Source organism: Oncorhynchus kisutch, linkage group LG4 (genome assembly GCF_002021735.2).
Source record: "Oncorhynchus kisutch isolate 150728-3 linkage group LG4, Okis_V2, whole genome shotgun sequence".
NCBI lineage: Eukaryota > Metazoa > Chordata > Actinopteri > Salmoniformes > Salmonidae > Oncorhynchus > Oncorhynchus kisutch.
This window is the reverse complement of record NC_034177.2, coordinates 39,644,058-39,670,932: the sequence shown is the minus strand read 5'-3', so window position 1 is coordinate 39,670,932 and position 26,875 is coordinate 39,644,058. Positions and strand designations below refer to the sequence as shown.

General features: G+C 42.5%; 1 long non-coding RNA gene across 1 annotated transcript in view; it reads right to left on the bottom strand.

Moving 5' to 3' along the window:
• LOC109888690 (uncharacterized) overlaps window positions 1-26,615 on the bottom strand; it is a 188,858-nt gene extending 162,243 nt beyond the window's left edge. Inside the window, exon 1 of the long non-coding RNA XR_002255180.2 lies at window positions 26,545-26,615. This is a non-coding gene — a long non-coding RNA (uncharacterized LOC109888690). The remainder of the gene's footprint in view (window positions 1-26,544) is intronic.
• Window positions 26,616-26,875: the final 260 nt, after the last annotated feature.

The window sequence follows — 26,875 nt, the reverse complement described above, 5'->3', positions numbered from 1 at the left end:
CTATCTGCCAGTTGCGTAGACAGTGAGTAAGTACAGATGTGGCTGTATTTACTCTTGACCGTGTGTTATCGCACCTTTAAATGCCTCTGAGAGAAGCTGAGAAGTTGCAGCCACTTGTACCTGCCTCTGTTTCTTACCAGTGGAAACCACAAGCCTTGGCGAGCTTTGAGCCTTGCTGTACAGTAAAGAGTAAGCCATCTCCGCTCTACTAACTATAGCTCTCATGGCCCCCAGAATCGCGTATATACACAGTAACAAACCGCACACTGGTGTCTCTGCATGCTCATACAGCCTGCAGAGGAAATAGCTATGGCATGAAGTAAATCAAATATTACGACACTATCCATAAACAATGAACGTTTCTTTACAACTCTCTCCTACTGCATCCAAAAATTACACGTGTCGAAACACCTTTAACATTCATGTAAAAACTTCCTAAACACACATAATCTATCCCCATTTTGGTATGTATTTTTCATTCTTAACACACAGATATATATAGCAGAGAGGGAAAGAGAGACAGAGAGAGCGAGAGAGAGAGAGAGAGAGGGAGGGAGGGAGAAAGAGAGAGAACCTAGAGGCCGGATACTTCTGGGAGCCATCTCGGTGTCACTGCCCCTGAGCACAGCGAGCCGAGCCCAACAATAACAAGAAAGACACGTTTGATCCGACGTATGAAAGGGCATCTACGGAGCTCAAACGGACCCAGGGTTTATATTGCCTACTGTCGCCGCGGTGACAGATCTGTTGGATCGCGCTGCCGCAACACTGCCGTATCCTTGCCCATCTGGGCTGCCGGTGGAGCTGAGCCCGAACTCCGAGGACAGCGAGTTCAGAGCAGCGTAATTTAGTTCAGATGAGGTAAAGCAATATTTCCAGATTAATATGAGCCATATTCCTCCAGAACGGTCCACTCTTTCTTCTTTCCCTCTTTCCCTTCCCTTTCTTTTTTTCTCTGACCATCTTACATGTCCAAAACTTATTTTGGCAGAGGATGAAAGAAAGGGAAAGGAGAGAGAGAAAGAGAGAGGGATGAACACCCAGTTTTATGCATTCCGACGTACACACACGCAGACAGACACATACACAAACTTGGTGCTGATGCGAAGCGCAGGCCCTTGGCGTCAACATTAAGAGGTAGAATTCTTTCATTGCCTCGGTGCATCTTATCATCCTTCAGTAATGAAGTTTAAGCACTGTTAAACCTCTTAAAACCCAATCGCGTTTTACACTTTATTTGATAAAGTCGAGGAGAAATGCAGCCCTGCTGACTAAATTCCTAGGCTTTCGGTTGGATGTGATTTTGTGATTTCATCCCCCATTGGGTTTGTTCTCATGTGCGTTCTGCATCTACTCTTGATTGCTCATCATCTCTGGTTCTGAGGACATGAACTGGCCTTCAGTGAGCTAAGTATGCTGGTTAACACCCCTCATAACAAGATTAGGAGGAAGGCCAGGAGATCTGACCATGACCTGACCAGGAAAAACTCCAAACTCTTATAGCTAAGGGGATTGAGTACTAGAATTTGCCCTAACTATGTTACCTGAGCAGGAAGAACGGTCCCTATAACTAGGTTCTCTCTACACAGCTAAGTTGCAAAGTCAAAATTGTCTATATCGTGAAAACATATGAACACAAAAAGTAGCTTTTTGTTTTTTTGTCTTTGCACCATGGCCAGATAGTCACAATGACAACTCTATAGTATTGCTACTTCTCTCTCAGTAAGATACTTCAGTCTGTATAAGGTAGCCCTGAGAGGGCATCAGCTGTGAGGAGCTTTGGCTCCAGCCCCAGATAGAGCAGGGGACTGGGGGGAAGGTATGCTCTGTCCCTGTCCTGACGTTGCTTGCTATGAGACTGGCTAGATCAATATATCCCAATGAAAACACTGTTCCATGAATCTGGACTTGGTACTGTACAGAGACAGCACTCAGCAAGTCCCCCAATGATCGATCGGCCCAGCTCAAAATCTGTTCTGATCTGTCTTTGGATAGATACTGTCCCAGAGCTAATATTATTTTCTCTGATTGGCAGCTTGGGTCTGCCATTAAGTCTGTCATTGTCTGGAATGGTCCTATAGTTTCACAATCACCAAACACTTTAGCCTAATTTCTGTAATCACAATGACAATGACAATTCTGTGGGTGGCTATCTACTCAACTTCCTTTATCTGGATGAAAAGTGGCCATGTTGGTACCGTCTCCGTTATTCTGAGTGTGGTTCTGGCAGAGGTTCTACAGAGGATGCATACTTACAGTGGGGCAAAAAAGTATTTAGTCAGCCACCAATTGTGCAAGTTCTCCAACTTAAAAAGATGAGAGAGGCCTGTAATTTTCATCATAGGTACACTTCAACTATGACAGACAAAATGAGAGAAATAAAATCCAGAAAATCACATTGTAGGATTTTTTATGAATTTATTTGCAAATTATGGTGGAAAATAAGTATTTGGTCAATAACAGAAGTTTATCTCAATACTTTGTTATATACCCTTTGTTGGCAATGACAGAGGTCAAACGTTTTCTGTAAGTCTTTACAAGGTTTTCACACACTGTTGCTGGTATTTTGGCCCATTCCTCCATGCAGATCTCCTCTAGAGCAGTGATGTTTTGGGGCTGCTGCTGGGCAACACGGACTTTCAACTCCCTCCAAAGATTTTCTATGGGGTTGAGATCTGGAGACTGGCTAGGCCACTCCAGGACCTTGAAATGCTTCTTACGAAGCCACTCCTTCGTTGCCCGGGCGGTGTGTTTGGGATCATTGTCATGCTGAAAGACCCAGCCACGTTTCATCTTCAATGCCCTTGCTGATGGAAGGTGGTTTTCACTCAAAATCTCACGATACATGGCCCCAGTCATTCTTTCCTCTACACGGATCAGTCGTCCTGGTCCCTTTGCAGAAAAACAGCCCCAAAGCATGATGTTTCCACCCCCATGCTTTACAGTAAGTATGGTGTTCTTTGGATGCAACTCAGCATTCTTTGTCCTCCAAACACGACGAGTTGAGTTTTTACCAAAAAGTTCTATTTTGGTTTCATCTGACCATATGACATTCTCCCAATCTTCTTCTGGATCATCCAAATGCTCTCTAGCAAACTTTAGATGGGCCTGGACATGTACTGGCTTAAGCAGGGGGACACGTCTGGCACTGCAGGATTTGAGTCCCTGGTGTGTGTTATTGATGGTAGGCTTTGTTACTTTGGTCTCAGCTCTCTGCAGGTCATTCACTAGGTTCCCCCATGTGGTTCTGGGATTTTTGCTCACCATTCTTGTGATCATTTTTGACCCCATGGGGTGGGATCTTGCGTGGAGCCCCAGATCGAGGGAGATTATCAGTGGTCTTGTATGTCTTCCATTTCCTAATAATTGCTCCCACAGTTGATTTCTTCAAACCAAGCTGCGTACCTATTGCAGATTCAGTCTTCCCAGCCTGGTGCAGGTCTACAATTTTGTTTCTGGTGTCCTTTGACAGCTCTTTGGTCTTGGCCATAGTGGAGTTTGGAGTGTGACTGTTTGAGGTTGTGGACAGGTGTCTTTTATACTGATAACAAGTTCAAACAGGTGCCATTAATACAGGTAACGAGTGGAGGACAGAGGAGCCTCTTAAAGAAGAAGTTACAGGTCTGTGAGAGCCAGAAATCTTGCTTGTTTGTAGGTGACAAAATACTTATTTTCCACCATAATTTGCAAATAAATTCATAAAAAATCCTACAATGTGATTTTCTGGATTTTTTTTCTCATTTTGTCTGTCATAGTTGAAGTGTACCTATGATGAAAATTGCAGGCCTCTCTCATCTTTTAAAGTGGGAGAACTTGCACAATTGGTGGCTGACTAAATACTTTTTTGCCCCACTGTATATAGTGGTGGTGATGGACACAACGGATGACACACTAAACTGGGTTTATGGTTTTTGATCTTGAGGTAACTGGAGTGTCCCCATGTTCCTGCCTCGTCAGCACTGCTCCCTAGCAGCAAAATTCACACATGCACACGCACGCACACACACAAACACACACACACACACACACACACACACACACACACACACACACACACACACACACACACACACACACACACACACACACACACACACACACACACACACACACACACACACACACACACACACACACACACACACACTCGTTTTTGATGGATGAATAATGAGGCAGGGGTTTTCTGCTTGCCACACTCCATCTCTCCATCGTCTCTCTGGTTTTCTGTTTGTTCTGGAACGTTCATCGTTATCGGTTCAACACATTGCATGACTGTGATGTCACTATCAGGCTCTCCTATTGGCTGTGCTCGGATCACCCACAGCTCTAGTACAGGACACAAATACCAGTTGGACGCCAGAGTTTTAAGGAGAACATAAAATTAGTGGTGACTCATCTCTGGCCACCATGTTATTATATAATTTCTTCACCAAAATGATTTCAATCGATCTAAAGTTCCATGAAATCAGACCGAAAGCCAAAAACCATGTGGTTCCTCTGCATCTCAAAGGGATGGAAAAGAAGATTTCCTACATCCACATTTCTTTCATAACCAACATATATTTGCACATAATTTGAATACAGCTTTCAGAAGTGCTATTTAGGTAAACCAGGTTAAAGATACCCAAGAACACTCAACGTAAACATTTAACATGTCAGAGAACAATACATTATAATCCACTGGAATACAACTCCTAAGACCTAACCATCAAACTTAAACATCTTTGTAAACCCAGTAGCAGAGACAGACTTCATCAAAACTCTTACCAGGTATGTGGGAGTTAGCTCAACTCAGCAACACATTTTTTTTTTACACATGTTAAGTTTGCTGAAAATAAACGCAGTTGACAGTGAGAGGACATTTATTTTTTTGCTGAGTTCAGATAGTTACACAGGTGCTTCTAATCTTCACCTAAATCAAAATAATATGTAAACAGATTTCTTTACAAAATCTTTAAATTGAGTTTATATGGAGTCTTTGATTCTTGGGGGTCAAAGGTCAAAGGTCATACTGTGTTCATCTTGCATCTTGCTCCTGACCTCCATCCTCCACCTCATAGTTCCAGACATCACCACAGTAACACGCACAGGCCTACAAAACTGTAAGCTGGTGAGCTACTAAACAGTGGTATGAAACGGACAAGATCACGACTCATTTAAGCAATTTATACAAAGTTTGCCAACTGCACACTTACAGATAGATACTCTACAGCAGGGCTGTTCGGTGTCGGTCCTGGGGGTCCACAACACTTCTGTTTTTTGTTTCTACCTCGTAGTTACTGTAATTGCATTCACCTGGTGTCCCAGGTCTGAATTAGTCCCTTATTAGAAAAAGAGGTTGAAAACCAGAAGTGTTTCGGCCCGCCAGGACCGACATTGAACAGCCCTGCTCTAAAGTATTGGGCCTCAAACACCCCAAACTGGCAGAAGAGACAAGCACACTATTATTATAATAGGTACAGAATCTATCTCCATAAAGAGAGAGAGAGAGATAGAGAATCGTTGCATTGTACTGTATTTACGGAAATGCTGTACCACTGCTTAGGCAATATCTACACATTGTATTTCATGCCGATAAAGCAATCTGAATTTGAATCTGAAAGAGAAAGAGAGGTTAAGTGACAAGCCCTGTGTTCTTGTAATAGATACAGAAACTATGTCCATACAAAGGAAGGGAGGGATAGAGAAAAATATGGAAAGAAAGAGATATTTGGATACAAACGCAGTATGCCAGTATGGCATCCATCCCGATTAAGGTGTGTGCACATACAGTGCCTTGCGAAAGTATTCGGCCCCCTTGAACTTTGCGACCTTTTGCCACATTTCAGGCTTCAAACATAAAGATATAAAACTGTATTTTTTTGTGAAGAATCAACAACAAGTGGGACACAATCATGAAGTGGAACGACATTTATTGGATATTTCAAACTTTTTTAACAAATCAAAAACTGAAAAATTGGGCGTGCAAAATTATTCAGCCCCCTTAAGTTAATACTTTGTAGCGCCACCTTTTGCTGCGATTACAGCTGTAAGTCGCTTGGGGTATGTCTCTATCAGTTTTGCACATCGAGAGACTGACATTTTTTCCCATTCCTCCTTGCAAAACAGCTCGAGCTCAGTGAGGTTGGATGGAGAGCATTTGTGAACAGCAGTTTTCAGTTCTTTCCACAGATTCTCGATTGGCTTCAGGTCTGGACTTTGACTTGGCCATTCTAACACCTGGATATGTTTATTTTTGAACCATTCCATTGTAGATTTTGCTTTATGTTTTGGATCATTGTCTTGTTGGAAGACAAATCTCCGTCCCAGTCTCAGGTCTTTTGCAGACTCCGTCAGGTTTTCTTCCAGAATGGTCCTGTATTTGGCTCCATCCATCTTCCCATCAATTTTAACCATCTTCACTGTCCCTGCTGAAGAAAAGCAGGCCCAAACCATGATGCCGCCACCACCATGATTGACAGTGGGGATGGTGTGTTCAGGGTGATGAGCTGTGTTGCTTTTACGCCAAACATAACGTTTTGCATTGCTGACCAGAGCACCTTCTTCCACATGATTGGTGTGTCTCCCAGGTGGCTTGTGGCAAACTTTAAACGACACTTTTTATGGATATCTTTAAGAAATGGCTTTCTTCTTGCCACTCTTCCATAAAGGCCAGATTTGTGCAATATACGACTGATTGTTGTCCTATGGACAGAGTCTCCCACCTCAGCTGTAGATCTCTGCAGTTCATCCAGAGTGATCATGGGCCTCTTGGCTGCATCTTTGATCAGTCTTCTCCTTGTATGAGCTGAAAGTTTAGAGGGACGGCCAGGTCTTGGTAGATTTGCAGTGGTCTGATACTCCTTCCATTTCAATATTATCGCTTGCACAGTGCTCCTTGGGATGTTTAAAGCTTGGGAAATCTTTTTGTATCCAAATCCGGCTTTAAACTTCTTCACAACAGTATCTCGGACCTGCCTGGTGTGTTCCTTGTTCTTCATGATGCTCTCTGCGCTTTTAACGGACCTCTGAGACTATCACAGTGCAGGTGCATTTATACGGAGACTTGATTACACACAGGTGGATTGTATTTATCATCATTAGTCATTTAGGTTAACATTGGATCATTCAGAGATCCTCACTGAACTTCTGGAGAGAGTTTGCTGCACTGAAAGTAAAGGGGCTGAATAATTTTGCACGCCCAATTTTTCAGTTTTTGATTTGTTAAAAAGGTTTGAAATATCCAATACATGTCGTTCCACTTCATGATTGTGTCCCACTTGTTGTTGATTCTTCACAAAAAAATACAGTTTTATATCTTTATGTTTGAAGCCTGAAATGTGGCAAAAGGTCGCAAAGTTCAAGGGGGCCTAATACTTTCGCAAGGCACTGTACCTGATACTTCACAAGAATACTGCCACAGAATACTGCACACCACACTCCATACACTATCTTGAGGATCACACATGCAGGCAGGTGTGGTGTCCTGGGGATCGTGCTTGTGCGTAGAGAAGATGCACAAACAGCAAAGGGCTGAGGGTGTGAGAGCGGATGGAGACGATGGGAGCTGTCATCGTGGCCTTCTTTCTCCAGGACACAAACACACAAGCCAGCGTTATTACAGCACTGTCAAAAACAACTAGCCTGGTAGGAACATGGTCATAACATCATGTACACACACACGCTGTCATGTACGCACACACACACACCCTGTCATGTACGCACACACACACTCCGTCATGTACGCACACACACACACTCTGTCATGTACGCACACACACACACTCTGTCATGTACACACACACACATACTGTCATGTACACACACACACTCTGTCATGTACACACACACACTCTGTCATGTACGCACACACACACACTCTGTCATGTACACACACACACACACATACTGTCATGTACACACACATTCTGTCATGTACACACACACAATCTGTCATGTACGCACACACTCTGTCATGTACGCACACACACACTCTGTCATGTACACACACACTCTGTCATGTACACACACACACACACACTCTGTCATGTACACACATACACACTCTGTCATGTACACACACACACACACACACACTCTGTCATGTACACACACACACACACTCTGTCATGTACACACACACACACACTCTGTCATGTACACACACACACTCTGTCATGTACACACACACGCACACAAACTCTGTCATGTACACACACACACTTTGTCATGTACACACACACACACACATTCTGTCATGTACACATAGACATTCTGTGATGTACACACACAATCTGTCATGAACACACACACACTCTGTCATGTACACACGCACACACATTCTGTCATGTTCACACACACACACACATTCTGTCATGTACACACAGACATTCTGTCATGTACACACACACACACATTCTGTCATGTACACACACACACACACTCTGTCATGTACACACACACACTCTCTGTCATGTACACACACACACACTCTGTCATGTACACACGCACACACATTCTGTCATGTTCACACACACACACACATTCTGTCATGTACACACAGACAGTCTGTGATGTACACACACACATTCTGTCATGAACACACACACACTCTGTCATGTACACACACACACACACACACACACACATTCTGTCATGTACACACACACACACACACACACACACACACACACACACACACACACACACACACACACACACACATTCTGTCATGTACACACACACACATTCTGTCATGTACACACACACACTCTCTGTCATGTATGCATATGCACTCTGTCATGTACACACACACACACACTGTCATGTACACACACACACACACATTTTGTCATGTACACACACACACACACACACACACACACACACACATACACACACACTCCAGGCCATCTACAGACATCACTGCAGGACCTGCTTCGACTTGACTTTGATCCAAATAATCTATAGCTGTGTGTGTGTGCGCATGTGTGTATGTTTGTGTGTGTGTATGCATGTTTTAGTGGGCATGTGTGTGCACATGTGACTGTACGTGTGTGTATTTGTGCGTGTGTCATTCTGAATACTCATAGAGAGCCACTGTTGATATACTATAGATATATTCTCTAAAAAAAATATAAACCTTTCTATTTAGGCCATACAGACCACAGAAAGATTGATTTGAAGCCCACAGTCACACTATACTTCTTCACAGCAGTCCTATGTCCTGGTGGTTTATCTAATGATATGCATTGTGTTTACTGTCTCCCCCTCTCCCCTTTCTTCCCTCTCACTGTATGAATCACCTCCCTGCCTCGTTGTCTCTCTCTATGAGGGATGAGGTAAACATTTTGGGAATTCTGAGGTTGTAGTCACTGCGCTTGATGCCTGTACGTTTAGCCAGGCGGAATGTGGCCTTGCATTGCTGAGGGCCGCTGAGATTTATGGAACTGCGGTGAGGTGTAGCATGTGGCTAACAGATGGTGGCATCATGCTACTCTCTCTCTCCTCTCCTCTCCTCTCCTCTCCTCTCCTCTCCTCTCCTCTCCTCTCCTCTCCTCTCCTCTCCTCTCCTCTCCTCTCCTCTCCTCTCCTCTCCTCTCCTCTCTATTCTTCCAAGTTTTCATCCCACTCTAAGCGTGGCGGTCAGTGCCGTTTGGATGACTGTCTTTCAAATTCCATTCACTCAGTTGTATGTAAAATCGACAGGGTTAGGCTACTATACACATCATGAGGTTGCTACAACCTAGCCTATGAATAAAAGTTCAGGTCGAGAGGAAATTTTGAGGTGACAGACAGTGATACATGGAATAGCGCCTTGTACACTTGTGCCTGCATCTAGCTGATCTACAGTAGGGTGTAATCATTAGTCCAACAGTTGCAAACGAGAGTTTCTATTGGCCAAATTCAGGTATGTTTATCCCAGTTTCATACCGGTTGCTTCCGTTTAAGAAACGTTTGTCAACAGAATCAGAGGAATGAACACACCTCAATAAGCCTGACTAACCGGTGTCTGTATATAGCCTTGCTACTGTTATTTTCAAATGTCTTTTTACTGTTGTTTTATTTCTTTACTGATGGACACAGAGGACACACTAAACTGGGTTTATGGTTTTTGATCTTGAGGTTACTGGAGTGTCCCCATGTTCCAGCCTCGTCAGCACTGCTCCCTAGCAGCAAAATTCACGCACGCACGCACGCACACACACACACACACACACACACACACACACACACACACACACACACACACACACACACACACACACACACACACACACACACACACACACACACACACACACACACACACACACACCTTTTATTCGCACTATTGGTTAGAGCCTGTAAGTAAGCATTTCACTGTAAGGTCTACACGTGTTGTATTTGGCGCACGTGACAAATAAACTTTGATTTGATTTGATTTGACCTCTGGTCGCACGTAAACACAGTTCACATCATAGCAGCCACGCTGTATTATTTCTTGCATCTATGCACTCTCCTCCACTCACCTTTTTCCTTCGCTTGTGGACTTCAATGCACAACACATAAATTCTATGTGACCAGACTAAAAAAATGTTCCAAGCCAACCATATAATAACCATTAAACACAGCTAAACTGAAAGCTATTAAACTATTGTCTTTCTCTCTCTTTGACTCAACTACTCACCACATTTGATGCACTGCAATGCTAGCTAGCTGTAGCTTATGTGTTCAGTACTAGATCCATTGATTGGGTGGACCACATGTAAGTTCATACTGCAAGAGCTCTGATAGGTTGGAGGAAGTCCTCCAGGAGTTGTCACAATTACTGTGTAATCTATGGAAGTGGGTGAGAACCATGAGCCTCCTAGGTTATGTATTGAAGTACCCAGAGGATCGAAACTAGCTCTCCTCCAGCTACAACATGGTGCTACCCTACAGAGTGCCGCTGAGGCTACTGTAGACCTTCATTGCAAAACAGTGTGTTTCAATCAATTATTTGGTGACGTGAATATATTTAGCATAGTTTTATTTAAAGGATAACTTCTTAAATGTTTCACTATTTGTATTTTTATTACATTCACTGAGGAGGATGGTCCTCCCCTTCCTCCTCCGAGGAGAGTCAACTGCTTTCTAAAATCTAATACCTAAAGATAACATGTCAGTCCTACTAGTATCAACAGCGCAAGACACTGCCTATTCCTCATTTAGTACTCATCACTGGTCTCATCCTCACCACACCCTACCACCCCAACCATCCAACTCAACACCATTCACACAACCCACTCAACACCATTTACCCTCCACACTCAAGAAACACTCAACACCTTCAATGTAGCCCTTTCTTCCTCGTCCAATATGCTTATCAACACACACACACACACACACACACACACACACACACACACACACACACACACACACACACACACACACACACACACACACACACACACACACACACACACACACACACACACACTGTTTGCCCAGAATGGGGCCACCCTATCACAAACTCAACACACTAAAGAGCCTCCAATGGCATACTTGCATCACTTCCACACTTCCTCAGTCCAGTCCCCATATTTACATCCACCTGTTTTCCCTACTGTAGAATAGCATGTCAAACCTGCTTAGTATGCTTAGTATTACTACTAAGACCTGACATACGGAGAGTTGCATAACTCTTAGTCCAGTCAAAAACGTGATTTCCTGTTGATTTTATGATATTTCCATACTATGAGGTAGAAATAACACTTGGAAATTGTAAAAATTAGGATAATGCCATTTTTGTGTAGCTGTTTGAAAAGAAAAATACTGGAACTTCAGCCTGTTCAGGTGGGACAGAACTTTTGACCCACAGTAATGACTGTTCATCTGGGTAAGGGGCTGGGCTCTAGACCATCCTATCAGCCAATCAGGGCTGTGAATGTAAATATCTTCACATTTGTTTCCTAATGCCCACACAATCGGAAAATAAACATTTTAAGGGCTAAAGGAGGCTCATGAAAATAAATTATCTTAATTAAATAAATACACAGTGATTTACTAGACAACTAATGATTATTAAAATTTTTTTTTTCAAAGGCTGCATGGGGGCTTTTAGGATTTACCAAGAAAAATAATGAAAGTGACAAATACAATAACAATGTTCAAGCAAGGCACAAATTGGGATAACAATAATTGTTAAATGGACAATAACAAACTAATGAAAGAGCAGTAGAACTCTTGACTAGCATCTCGGCTGCTCTCTTGTCTGTGCTCTCATTTCCCTGGTAGTAAGGCCAAGAAGTGAACACCCAGCCCCAGGCCAATACTCTACTGTACACTGCCTGCCGATTCTGATTTAGCACTTCTCCCTTCCTATCAGTCTTGTTGTGGAACCACAGCTAGGTTCAGAAGGCCTGCCTCACACATATGCAGTAAGCACACACACACACACACACACACACACACACACACACACACACACACACACACACACACACACACACACACACACACACACACACACACACACACACACACACACACACACACACACACACACACACACACACACACACACACACACACCACGGTATGGACACATTAAGTTTGCCAATCAAACCTGCCACCATCTGACGCCATGTAATTATATACAACATAACCATAAAACACTTACAGATGCGGGAACACACACAAACACAAACATTAATGGATACTTATAGCGTATCAGCAGTGTGTATACCAGTGTGCCTACACACACCCTCATACACACTTATGTGTGTGTGTGTGCATGTGTGTATGCGTGTGTCCTTGTGTGTGTGCGTGTCTGTGAGTGGCCTGGGTTGACTCTGGTACTTTCCTTAACCCTCCCTACAGCTAAGGTGTATGATCTCAGTGTGTCGGCGTCTACATCAGGTGAAGTGGATGATGCAATCTGGAGCCTGGTCTGAAGAACCAGAGCGTTAGTGATTGCTAGTTAATTTGCTCCCTCCATTCTCTCCCCCACTGTTTCCCCCTGTTTCACATAGTGCCCAGGTAGGGCTCGTATATTTTAACTACCGTCATAATAAACATACAATTGATATAAGAGGTGGGTTGGCTGCTGCTCCAGGCAAAGAATTCATGTGTGCCGTCTCAATGGCAGCTAAAAGACTGAGGCCTCATCACCAGGACCCTTCTCCCACTCACACTCCACCCACTCTCACCTCAAGGGAAGGTGCTTGACTAAGATCAGGGGTCACATTTTGATAACTTGTTACACACACACACACGGAGTAGCTAGTCAAACTCTGATATTAGAGGGACATTTTTCTCTGGTGAATCATTTTTTGAAGTTGAATAGTCTATCTGAGTTAGACCTTTAAATCCATCAACAGTTCGATCAGATGCCAGGTATATCATGAAGGAACAAAAAGCAACATTACACAGCTTTAGAAACATTAACAAACATGAATTCCATACCAACGTACATTACCATACCAACGACATTAAAGAATTCTGAACACAGACCGTGGGGAAAATGTCGGGAAGATGTCGGTCATATTTTTCTTCTTCTATAATCATATCATTTCTGCATACTTATTCATACACAGCAACCATTACAACCAAAATATTTAAATCAGACCAAAATATTTAAATAGACACAAATTGGATTGGCATCTGAAATTGCTTGCAACACAAAACAATTCGGCAATCCAAATATTCTTACTGCCTCCCATGTGGTTAAAGCAGTCAAAATATTCAGCTCACACCAAATAGGCCTCCACCAGATTATTCACTTTAGATGATGAAAGACTCGGGGAGGAAGCGCTTAATGGGTAGGAAATGCTGAGTCTCGGGTCTGTGTGTGTGTGTTAGTGTGTGTTTTAGTGTGCGTGCGTGTGTGTGTATGTGTGTGTGTGTGTATGTGTGTGCATGCGTGCATGTGAGAGAGAGACTCTAGACTCTGTGGTGCTCCTCTGTAAGAGTTTGGCAGCACCCCAGCCAAGGTTTGTGGGCTCGGCTCCCATATGTTTCTGATTTCGTGCAATTTAACTAGATTGGCACTTTATTCGCTCCACTGGAGAGTCCCGACTGATGTCTGTCAGCTGAAGAAAACAGGAACAAACAACCAGCGGCTGCACTGCCTTCCCACGCAACAACCTCTACCTTATCACACTATAGCATCTCCTCTCTCGGCTAGCGTTAGCGCTAGGAGCTACACAGCCCGATGGGACCACTCAGCTAAATATCCTACAGCTGTTTACCCTACTGCTCTAAAAAGACAGTCACAGTGGCCTGATGACGACGACTCAGCTCAGCTCTTAGTGAGGGCTTATGTCATTTTGTCATTGATAAAGGGGCATGCTTTTCATGACATAGGTGTTATGATAGCAGAGTAAACATTAGTCTAATGACTGGCTGACATTGTACTAGACGGGTAGATGCAGTTATCCAGGACTTATTACTTCTAAGCTTACTTTTGTAATGAAAACATTGTTCGTTTTCATACAGTTTTCTTGCTTTCCCAACATGTGAGTATCATTTTGACTATATAAATGTATGATTGTCAAAAAATGATTTTCTTACTTCTGTGGTTACCCTGGATTAAAGGCCTATATCATGTGAAGGTAGCCCATTGTTCAGTTTCGGCGCTGACCTATAACCCTAATTCCCCTTGTTTTGGCAGCACAGACAAATAAATCCCAGCAATTGTTTTGTAAAGGAATGTCAATAATTGCAATGTCTTTCATCAGAGATGTCTCTCAGTATGCATACTACCGTGCATTCTCCGAGCATGCATTCTCCGAGCACACTTTAAGTACATTCTTGTGAGGACCAGAGTGTGAAGAACAAATAAAAAATGACATTTGAGAAGCACTCGCACTCCACCTACAGTATTACTTTATGCTGCACCTCCCATTCACTGAACATTCTTCCAGCCAGGAAGACATACACAAAGCAAACATTGACTTCATAACTATCAGCTAGCTATATCTGAATTGTAATAATCAAGCTAACCAGATAGTTTAACAGGCAAAAATGACCTAAAACTTATATTTTTTTAAGTAGATGTAAATTTGTGTGTAGCTAGCTGCCAATTCTTTGTGACTGTCTAGCTAGCTAGCTAACAGCAGTAGCTAGCCAGTTAACATTAGCCCGATTGACTTACTATGGGCTTGCAATCTACAGTGGGTATTGTAGGCAGGTAAACATGCTAAAATTAACACAGTATGTATTTATTAATGTAACATGATAAAATATTGTATTTGTGCAACATGTGAGATGTAAATGGGCAATATTTCATTCCGAAGATTATTTTCTCTCGCTTCAGCTCAAATAATGGCTGCTATTGATTTCAAGAGATTTTGCATCGTTTTTACATGGTTGCGTCATATTTCTGGGCATAATTTCCGTTGAAAATTGCATCGATACATGCTTAACACGGGAGGGTCATACGTCGTTTGTACAAGACAAAGTCATAAGCTATTGGATTGTCTCTAATAAATCAGAGTATCAAAGCCAATGACGTATTTTCAAACCGACGCTTAACCCACGTGTATTCTGGCTCTGGCCCAACCCATCGGTTTCTGGACCAATCAGATGGCACCAAATGTGTTCGCATTCAGTGAAGGGTCGGGGAATTATTCAGATACAGACACATTGCGGCAGGTAGCCTACTGGTTAAGACAAATTCCTCAGCTGACTAGGTGAAAAATCTGTTGATGTGCCCTTGAGCAAGGCACTTAACCCCAATTGCTATTGTAAGTCGCTCTGGATAAGAGTGTTTGCTAAATGACTAAAATGTAAAAAATGTAAGAAACTAACTTCCGTGGGTGTGGCATAACCTTTTTCTGAAGCAAGAGGTCTGGGTAGCCAGGCAAGCTATTTAGGCCTATTTAGAACTAGCAAACTCATCAATAGCTAATATTTCAATTGAACCCAAAATTCAACTTAAAATCGACAATTCAATAGGCTTAGCATTTTAAGCTCTGGTTGATTTCAAATGATTTATCAACAGGAAGCAAATCTCAACATTTGAAGGAGATGTATCTTCTGCGTCAACAGTTCCGTCACTAATAATTGAAATGTTGGATTGACATTTCCATCCCAAGCAAAAATCTAAGTTAAAGAATAGGACTAAATCAAATCAAACTTTATTTAAAGTGCATTTAAAGTCTGATTTGATTTAGTCCTATTATTTTACTTTTGGGGCGTTTGAGACAAAACATGTATTCCCTTAATTAAGTGGTTACCCTGGAACCACCTGAATTATAGACCAAATGTTTAATTTCCGCCAAAATAGACATACCCAAATGTAATGATTTTTCATGAGATGCCCATAAACAATAAATGGTAATATTCCATAGTTTAAAAAAAGTCTGGAAAAATTGCTGAGGTGAACTCAGTTTTAAGGACACAAGCTCAAGTACATAGTAAAAACCTTATGAAAATATGAAAATATTTTTTTCTTATTCAACAAACGTGGGGCAATAGGGCTTGAAATTACTAAAATGATTTCTAAATATAGTAACACATTAAATTATAAATGACTTACTATAAGATTTCATCTTTCTTATAACTGTAAAAAAACATGATAATACTTTGTGACAGTACAATATTGGCATCATATCATATAACTGACAATAGAAACTTTTCTCCTCAACGTCCACTGAGCGGCACAGAGATACCATTCAAATACGTGTAGACTTGCTTTAACTACAGCTTTAAGCACAAAGTGACCAAGAGAAATGACTTATTATTTTTCATGTTGAGCGCTCAAAATATTCAGTGCCTTGCAAAAGTATTCACCCCCCTTGCCGTTTTTAAAATTTTGTTGCGTTACAACCTGTAATTTAAATGGATTTTTATTTGGATTTCATGTAATGGACATACACAAAATGTTCCAAATTGGGGAAGTGAAATGAAAAAATTACTTGTTTCATGAAATTATAAAAAATCAAATGGAAACGTGATGCGTACATATGTATTCACCCCCTTTGCTATGAAGCCCCTAAATAAGATCTGGTGCAACCAATTACCTTCAGAAGTCACATAATGAGTCAAATAAAGTCCACCTGTGTGCAATCTAAGTGTCACATGATCTGTCACATGATCCCACATCCCACGGAGCACCATTAAATCCATTATTAAAAAATGTAGGCACCACAACAAACCTGCTAAGAGAGGGCCGCCCACAAAAACTCAAAGACCAGGCATGGATTGCATTAATCAGAGAGGCAACAGAGAGACCAAAGATAACCCTGAAGGAGCTGCAAAGCTCCACAGTGGAGATTGGAGTATCTGTCCATAGGACCACTTTAAGCCATACACTCCACAGAGCTGAGCTTTACGGAAGAGTGACCAGAAAAAATCCATCGCTTAAATAAAAAAATAAGCAAACACATTTGGTGTTTGCCAAAAGGCATATGGGAGACTACCCAAACATATGGAAGAAGGTACTCTGGTCAGATGAGACTAAAATTGAGTTTTTTGGCCATCTAGGGAATCGCTATGTCTGGAACAAACCAACCACTCCCATCACTCAGAGAACACCATCCCCACAGTAAAGTGTGGTGCTTTGGGGATGTCTTTCATCAGCAGGGACTGGGAAACTGGTCAGAATTGAAGGAATGATGGATGGTGCTAAATACAGGGAAATTCTTGAGGGAAACCTGTTTCAGTCTTCCAGAGATTTGAGACTGGGACGGAGGTTCACCTTCCAGCAGGACAATGACCCTAAGCACACTGTTAAAGCAATACTCGAGTGGTTTAAGGGGAAACATTTAAATGTCTTGGAATGGCCTATCAAAGCCCAGACCTCAATCAAGTTGAGAATCTGTGGTATGACTTAAAGTTTGCTGTACACCAGCGGAACCCATCCAACTTGATGGAGCTGAAGCAGTTTTGCCTTGAAGAATGGGCAAAAATCCCAGTGGCAATGGGAATTTAGCAGGACACTGGGGTAAGCCAAGCTTATGGAGACATATCCCAAGATACTTGCAGCTGTAATTTCTGCAAAATGTGGTTCTACAAAGTGTTGACTTTGGGGGGATGAATAGTTATGCATGTTAAGTTTTCCGTTTTTTTGTCTTATTTCTTGTTTGTTTCACAATAAAAAATATTTTGCATTTTCAATGTGGTAGGCATGTTGTGTAAATCAATTGATACAAACCCCTAAAAATATCAACTCTAATTCCAGGTTGTAAGGCAATAAAATAGGAGGGGTGTGCCAAGGGGGGGTGAATACTTTCCCAAGCCACTGTATATCACAATGAGATGATATGCTTGACTGTCCTCTTTCATATTCCATCTCCAGGCTGGGCTCCGTTGCTCAGATGGAGAGCAAATCGATTCTTTGTCCAGATAGGCTAGAAAATTGATACGTCATTCCCAATGAAAATGTGGAGTCTGAAACTTGACACTTCAAGTCAACTCTACTGATAGAGTGGCAGCGGAGAGCATTCTGGGACTATAAATCACTGGACTAACATTCACCGAACATTTTGTACATCAAAATGTCAGTTATCGCCGGTCCAGAACTGCTCACAGTCCCCCCTACAGGGGACTTAACATCTAAGAGAAAGGCCCAAGTCATATGAAGGTTGCCAATTGATTAGTTTCTGCCACGGGGCTGACCGATATCCATTTGTACTTATTGGAACGAAGTGAGAACCGACTGTGAAAATTGCCTTAAATTCACATTGTTTTGGCAGCTCAGACCAATCTCTGCAGTCATTTTGTAGAGGAACGTCCACAATTACAATGTCTTCCATAGGTGACGTTGACAATATATCCTAACAAATGTGAAGTGTGTGTGTGTGTGCATAGGGTTGGGGACTAATGGATTACATGTTATCAGTTACATGTCACTGATAACAAAAAAACCGCTACTGCAATCCGTTACCAGCAAAAATATTGTAATCAGATTCCAGAAACTTTTGAAAAACTAGATGGTTACTTTTAAGTTCAGAAAGGATGTTTGCAAAAAAGTTATTTATGATACCTTTTTGTTTTCTCAATGACATTCAAATCAACATTGAAAAAACCACTATGATGACACACCAAATGCGTTTGATGGATGACAGGAAAACAGCAGGAGTGGGCTTTTGTACGCTTCAGTCCAAGCTTTGACTTCCAATGGTGTTATTTCTGTCGGCATCCAAAGATAATATATCCTGTTTGAATAAATGCTTGGAGGTAAGGATGACAGCAGTGGTGTAGCCTACGGGCGATATAGATATCATTTATTATTGATATATACAGCGCAATGACGTGAATCACACTGCTGTCCTCTCATTTAGCTATTTGCGCAACACAGATTGTGGTTGTTGTGGATGGCTGTTCACACACTCATATGTGTAATTTAACACAATAATGGTTGAATTTGAGAAGGTGAAGCTGCCTGTCAATCATTGGTTTTGCGATCAGTGGCAAGCCATTGAAACATTTTCTATTGCAACAGCTGCATTCTACAATGCAGATCCCAGTCTATGGAATAAAAGTTTGAGAGAGTTCCTCCCTTCTAAACACAGTATTGTGTTCCACATACAGTCAAAAACGAGTTTAATTTAAGAACACCACAAATGGGGCTTTTATTGCTCAAACTAATTCATGCTGATTAATAAAGGGCTATCGTACCCATGCTCAAACTCACACACTTTTGATAGGCTTAAACATCTGAAAATGATCAGGATATCAAAGTGTCAACAGCAAAAACGTAAACAATAGGCCTATACTAAATGCAACATTTGACATTCATTTTTCACAATCAAATAGAAGTTTTCGGTTGTGCGTGCCATTCCATGAGAGTAGCATCAGCTCATTCAGTCCTCCATGACAACTAAATCATAAGCAACAGATTAGGCGAGTCCCCAATTACATTCAGCTTCGGGACGATTTGATAGACTTGATAGAAGCTGTTTTTCAGTCTCTCAGTCCCAGTTTTGATGCACCTGTATTGACGTTGCCTTCTTGGAATGTAGCGGGGTGAACAGGCCGTGGCTTGGGTGGTTAATGTCCTTGACGGTCTTTTTACAGCTCTATGTGTCATGGAGGGCAGGCAGTTTGCCCCTGGTGATGCAGTGGGCAGACCGTACCACCCTCTGGAGAGCCCTGCGGTTGAGGGCGGTGTAGTTGCCGTACCAGGTGGTGATGAAGCCCGACAGTATGCTCTCAATTGTGCATCTGTAAAAGTTTGTGAGGGTCTTAGGGGCCAAGCCAAATTTATTCAGCCTCCTGAAGTTGAAGAGGCACTGTTGTGCTTTCTTCACCACACTGTCTGTGTGGGTGGACCATTTCAGATTGTCAGTGATGTGTACGCAGAGGAACTTGAAGCTTTCCTCCTTTTCCATTGCGGGCCCGTTGATGTGGATGGGGGTGTGCTCCCTTTGCTGTTTTCTGAAGTCCACGTTCAGCTCCTTTATTAAGGGAGAGGTTATTTTTGCTGGCACTGCTCCTCCAGGGCCCTTACCTACTTCCTGTAGGCTGTCTCGTCATTGTTGGTAATCAGGCCTACTACTGTTGTGTTGTCTGCAAACTTGATGATGGTGATGGAGGTGTGCGTGGCCACGCAGTGATGGGTAAACGGGGACTCCAGGATGGGGCTGGGCACGCACCCTTTTGGGGACCCTGTGTTGAGGATCAGAGAAGTGGAGGTGTTGTTTCCTACCTTCACCATCTGGGGGCAGCCTGTCAGGAAGTCCAGGACTCAGTTGCAAGGGGTAGGGTTAAGGATGAGCTTGCATGGTACTATGGTGTTGAAGGCTGAGCTATAGTCAATGTACAGCATTCTGACGTAGATATTCCTCTTATCTGGATGGGATAGGGCAGTGTGCAGTGTGATGGCGATTGCATCGTCTGTGGATCTATTGGGGCGGTAAGCAAATTGAAGTGGGTCTAGGGTGTCATGTAAGGTAGAGGTGATATGATCCTTAACGATTCTCTCAAATCACTTCATGATGACAGAAGTGAGTGCTACGGGGTGATAGTCATTTAGTTCAGTTATGAGCTTTCAGTTTTATGCAAATTCTGCCATCTATCCACGGATTTTGATTTGGGTAGGTTTTAATAGTCACCGTAAGAACAACATCCCCTATACTCTCGAGTGGCGCAGCGGTCTAAGGCACTTCATCTATGTTTTTGAGGCGTCACTGCAGACAGCCTGGTTTGATTCCAGGCTGTATCACAACTGGCTGTGATTGGGAGTCCCATAAGGCAGCACAAAACTGGCCCAGTGTTGTCCGGATTTGGCCGGTGTAGGCCCGTCATTGTACAGTGCCTTGCGAAAGTATTCGGCCCCCTTGAACTTTGCGACCTTTTGCCACATTTCAGGCTTCAAACATAAAGATATAAAACTGTATTTTTTTGTGAAGAATCAACAACAAGTGGGACACAATCATGAAGTAGAACGACATTTATTGGATATTTCAAACGTTTTTAACAAATCAAAAACTGAAAAATTGGGCGTGCAAAATTATTCAGCCCCTTTACTTTCAGTGCAGCAAACTCTCTCCAGAAGTTCAGTGAGGATCTCTGAATGATCCAATGTTGACCTAAATGACTAATGATGATAAATACAATCCACCTGTGTGTAATCAAGTCTCAGTATAAATGCACCTGCACTGTGATAGTCTCAGAGGTCCGTTAAAAGCGCAGAGAGCATCATGAAGAACAAGGAACACACCAGGCAGGTCTGAGATACTGTTGTGAAGAAGTGTAAAGCCGGATTTGGATACAAAAAGATTTCCCAAGCTTTAAACATCCCAAGGAGCACTGTGCAAGCGATAATATTGAAATGGAAGGAGAATCAGACCACTGCAAATCTACCAAGACCTGGCCGTCCCTCTAAACTTTCAGCTCATACATGGAGAAGACTGATCAGAGATGCAGCCAAGAGGCCCATGATCACTCTGGATGAACTGCAGAGATCTACAGCTGAGGTGGGAGACTCTGTCCATAGGACAACAATCAGTCGTATATTGCACAAATCTGGCTAGAAGAAAGCCATTTCTTAAAGATATCCATAAAAAGTGTTGTTTAAAGTTTGCCCCAAGCCACCTGGGAGACACACCAAACATGTGGAAGAAGGTGCTCTGGTCAGATGAAACCAAAATTGAACTTTTTGGCAACAATGCAAAACGTTATGTTTGGCGTAAAAGCAACACAGCTCATCACCCTGAACACACCATCCCCACTGTCAAACATGGTGGTGGCAGCATCATGGTTTGGGCCTGCTTTTCTTCAGCAGGGACAGGGAAGATGGTTAAAATTGATGGGAAGATGGATGGAGCCAAATACAGGACCATTCTGGAAGAAAACCTGATGGAGTCTGCAAAAGACCTGAGACTGGGACGGAGATTTGTCTTCCAACAAGACAATGATCCAAAACATAAAGCAAAATCTACAATGGAATGGTTCAAAAATAAACATATCCAGGTGTTAGAATGACCAAGTCAAAGTCCAGACCTGAATCCAATCGAGAATCTGTGGAAAGAACTGAAAACTGCTGTTCACAAATGCTCTCCATCCAACCTCACTGAGCTCGAGCTGTTTTGCAAGGAGGAATGGGAAAAAAAGTCAGTCTCTCGATGTGCAAAACTGATAGAGAAATACCCCAAGCGACTTACAGCTGTAATCGCAGCAAAAGGTGGCGCTACAAAGTATTAACTTAAGGGGGCTGAATAATTTTGCACGCCCAATTTTTCAGTTTTTGATTTGTTAAAAAAGTTTGAAATATCCCATAAATGTCGTTCCACTTCATGATTGTGTCCCACTTGTTGTTGATTCTTCACAATAAAATACAGTTTTATATCTTTATGTTTGAAGCCTGAAAAGTGGCAAAAGGTCGCAAAGTTCAAGGGGGCCGAATACTTTTGCAAGGCACTGTAAATAAGAATTTGTTCTTAACTGACTTGCCTAGCTAAATAAAGGTGAAATTGTAAAAAAAAAAAAACAGTTCCTGATGAATTCAGTCACCGTGTCCGTGACTGTATTCAATATTATTCTCATAGGCTACCCGGAACATATCCCAGTCCGTGTGATCAAAACAATCTTGAATCGTGGATTCTGATTGGTCAGACCAGTGTTGAATAGACCTTAGCATGGGTACTTCCTGTTTGAGTTTCTGCCTATAGGAAGGGAGGAGCAAAATGTAGTCGTGATCTGATGTAGTCGGGAGTACTACAGTCAATGTGTTGATAGAACTTTGGTTGCTTTTACCTCAAATTTGCTTTGTTTATATCCCCATCTACAATAAATGCGGCCTCAGGAAATGTGGTTTCCAGTTTGCTTAAAGTCCTGTGTAGTTATTTAAGGGCCGTCGTGGTATTGGCTTGAGGGGGAATATACTTGGCTGTGACTATAAATGAACAGAATTCTCTTTAGAGGTAATACAGTTGGCATTTGATTGTGAGGTATTCTAGGTCGGGTGAACAAAAGGACTTGAGTTTCTGTATGTTATCACAATCACACCATGAGTAGTTAATCATGAAACATACATCCCGCCATTCTTCTTCCAGGAGTGTTCTTTATTCCTGTCTGTGCAATGAACTGAAAACCCATCTGGCTGGATGTTGAATCCTGACTTGTATCACGGGCGACCTGGCTGTTATGGCCAGGTATGTAAACTCTAACATTGATTTATCCTGCAAAAGATGTCGCTCAATTGGTAATATTATTTTTTGTCTCCTTCTAATGCCTTTTTAAGGGCAAAGTAATCTAAAAAATTACAAAGTAACCAGATTCCGTTAATGAGTTTGGGTAATCCAAATTGTTACGTTACAGATGACAATTTTTGACAGGTAACTAATAACTGTAACATATTACATTTAAAAAAGTAATCTATCCAACCCTGTGTGCGTGTGCATGTGCATGGCTGTGGGCAATGCGGAAGGGTGTGTTTCAATGTGCGCCTGGAGGTAATTCTAATTTCTATATACATTTTGGTGCTTGTGTGCACATGCACATACGATACAAGCAGTACAATCTTACATGTGAGAGCTTGTCTGTGTTAGCTTTCCCCACCTGTGAAAGCCCTTGTATTTCCGAGAATATGTGATTCTGGGTACACAGACTGAGGCCAAAGCCGAGAAAGAGAGACAGAGAGACCATGAGAGACAGCTAGAGATATAGACAGAGAGCAGGTGACAGTCAGAGAGAGGGAGCAGAGAGAACTGGGTCAGGGAAGAGGGCTCTATAATAGGCTGATGAGAACCACATAACACTGATACAGGCCCAGTGAGCACAGTATCCATGGTGAGGAGGAGGAGGGGAGGGAGGGAGGTAAAATATCTGCTTGCATTGATATGAGCTCACACAACACTAATCTCCGGTGCCAGTGCCACACAGCAGATACACAGGGTTCCCATGCCGCTGGCACAAAGTTGTCACGCAGCAACCATAAACAGCAGACTGGGCATCTATAATCTCTTCTGTCTTTTCTCTGTTTGGTTTTTACCATGGGGAATGCCATCGGGTGATTTTCCAACACTTATACAAACGTGTTGATGCCCCGGCACGGCTTGGCAGGGTGGCATGACCCAGCATGTTGCACAGATACACGCTCCTGGAGGTGGGAGGGGTGAGATGAAGAGGGGTGAGAAGGGCTGCAGGGGGAAGAGGAGGAAGGGAGCGAGGGACACAGCCAGGGCTGTGAGCAGTAAATACCTAACATTCCATTACCTGGCCTAACCTTGCAAGAGTGACCTCGCTGCCTGCCAGGGCTACCTGAGCCATGCCCTTTGGCCGTGCACATCAGCGCTGGGGGTGAAACTTAAGAGGAACAGAGCGAGAGAGAGACTGCTCATTCATAAGTCAGGGAGGGAGAGGGAGGGAGGGAGGAATCACTCTGGTATAGAGAAACAAGGAGGGCTGGGGGCGCGACTAAAACATCAAGCCTGCAGAGCTCCAAAACATTGTTCTTATTTTCAGTGGACAAACTATGAAGGGATATCAAATCAAATCCAATTTTATTTGTCATACGCTAAAAACAACAGGTGTAGACACCCTGTGAAATGCAACTTACAAGCCCTTAACCAACAATACAGATTTAATAAAATAAGAGTTAAGAAAAATATTTACTAAATTAAGTCAAGTAAAAAATGTAACACAAAAAATAACAATAACGAGGCTATATGCAGGGGGTACCGGTACTGAGTCAGTGTATGGGGGTACAGGTTAGTCGAGGTAATTGAGGTAATATGTACATGTCGGTAAGGGTAAAGTGACTATACATAGATAATAAACAGCGAGTAGCAGCAGCGTAAAAAATATTATATATAAATAAAAAAGGAGATCATAACGAAATGCCATATTGTACCTATCCAAAGCTATCAGGGAAAAATCACAAACTAAAAGCGATGTGATTGAGGGTACACTCAATGACATGGAAACGGCACTTCTGCTGCAACTGTTACAGTACGTAAAACCGCTACATAGCATGTAAAGAAGAGTCAGCCTCTGTCTTTCCTTTGATCTGACACACTAGGGTATACAGTTCACACACAAACATGTATTCACATGCGTTAGCAGTCCCACACACATAGACATACGCCCACGCACATACACACTCATGCAAACATACACCCATGCACATACACACTAATGCAAGCACACACACACTAACGTGCACACACTCGCACACACTCGCACACACACACACACACACCATGCTAAATTGCTGCCTTTGACAAACTGCACCTCATACATGCACTCACACACTCACACAGCACTGCTCCAACTCCTCCAACTTCCTCAGAGCAAACTCTAGGCTCCAACTCAGACTCAATGTTAGCTTTAAAGTGTCACACACACTGCTGACCCATAGACTCACCCTCAACTTTGTCTGACAGTAGCATACTACTCACTCTATCTCTTACACTATAATTATAGCTCTAACCTCAAAAACTCTCTCTCCGCTTCACTTGCTGGGCTCAATATAACATGTGTTATGTTCTTCATGGAAAACTTGAATGACAGAATCTCAAGAGTCTACATATGGGATCTCAATTTGATCACGTCCTTGCAGCAAACTATTTTCCTGCACCACAGGAAATGCAAGTTAGCATCTTATTAACTACAAAGATTTATCCATGCATTTTACCATGTACATTCAACACGCCACGACAAGGACCATTGGAGATTGAGTTACTGTACATGACGGTCACTCATTGACTTTTCAAATTCTGCACAGATAACTCTCTTTACCTCTCTTCATCTCAATCTCTTTTTCCCCTTTTTTTCACCTATTTTGATTGATGAGTGTTCTAATTCGCTGTCTGTATCCGTTTATTTTTTCAATCAATAACTGTCTGGATCTATTTAACTCACTGTAAAGTGATACTATGATGTTACTAAAGTGATACTAACACACAGTCACACACATGCATAGTAACACACATGCTTTATGGCTAAATATGTGCGTGACAGGATAATTTATAGACACACCAAAATGTGATACACACACCAAACAGTGGGAAGTCAAACCTGTCACACACTCTTAATAAAACACAATTCAATTCATTAGAAGTAGTATCAAGACATGAATGCCAGCATTCATTCAGGCACATTCAGAGAAATCACACTCGCACATGCATGCCTTATATGCTCCTCACCCACCTTGCGAGCTGCACACCAACTCCTTCAATTTCCAATGCTTGTGGTGTGTGTAAGTCTCTCGCTTCCCTGGTTCGTTCCTCTCTCCCTCTCTTGCTCACTCTCACTCTCTCTCTCCCCTTTCTCATTCTATTCTCATCGCGTGGCTCTCGTGACGCTCCACGGCTGGGAGAGAGGGAAGAAAGGAGGGAATAACGGGGGGAGAGGAGGGAGGTAGGAAAAAAGTGACGAGCGATTCCTGCCCAGACTGATGAGTGAGGCTCAGGAAAATACCCTGGGGAGAAAAAAGATTTGGAGTCTCTCACTCTGCAAAAGCTGTCTTTTTCTCTCCTCA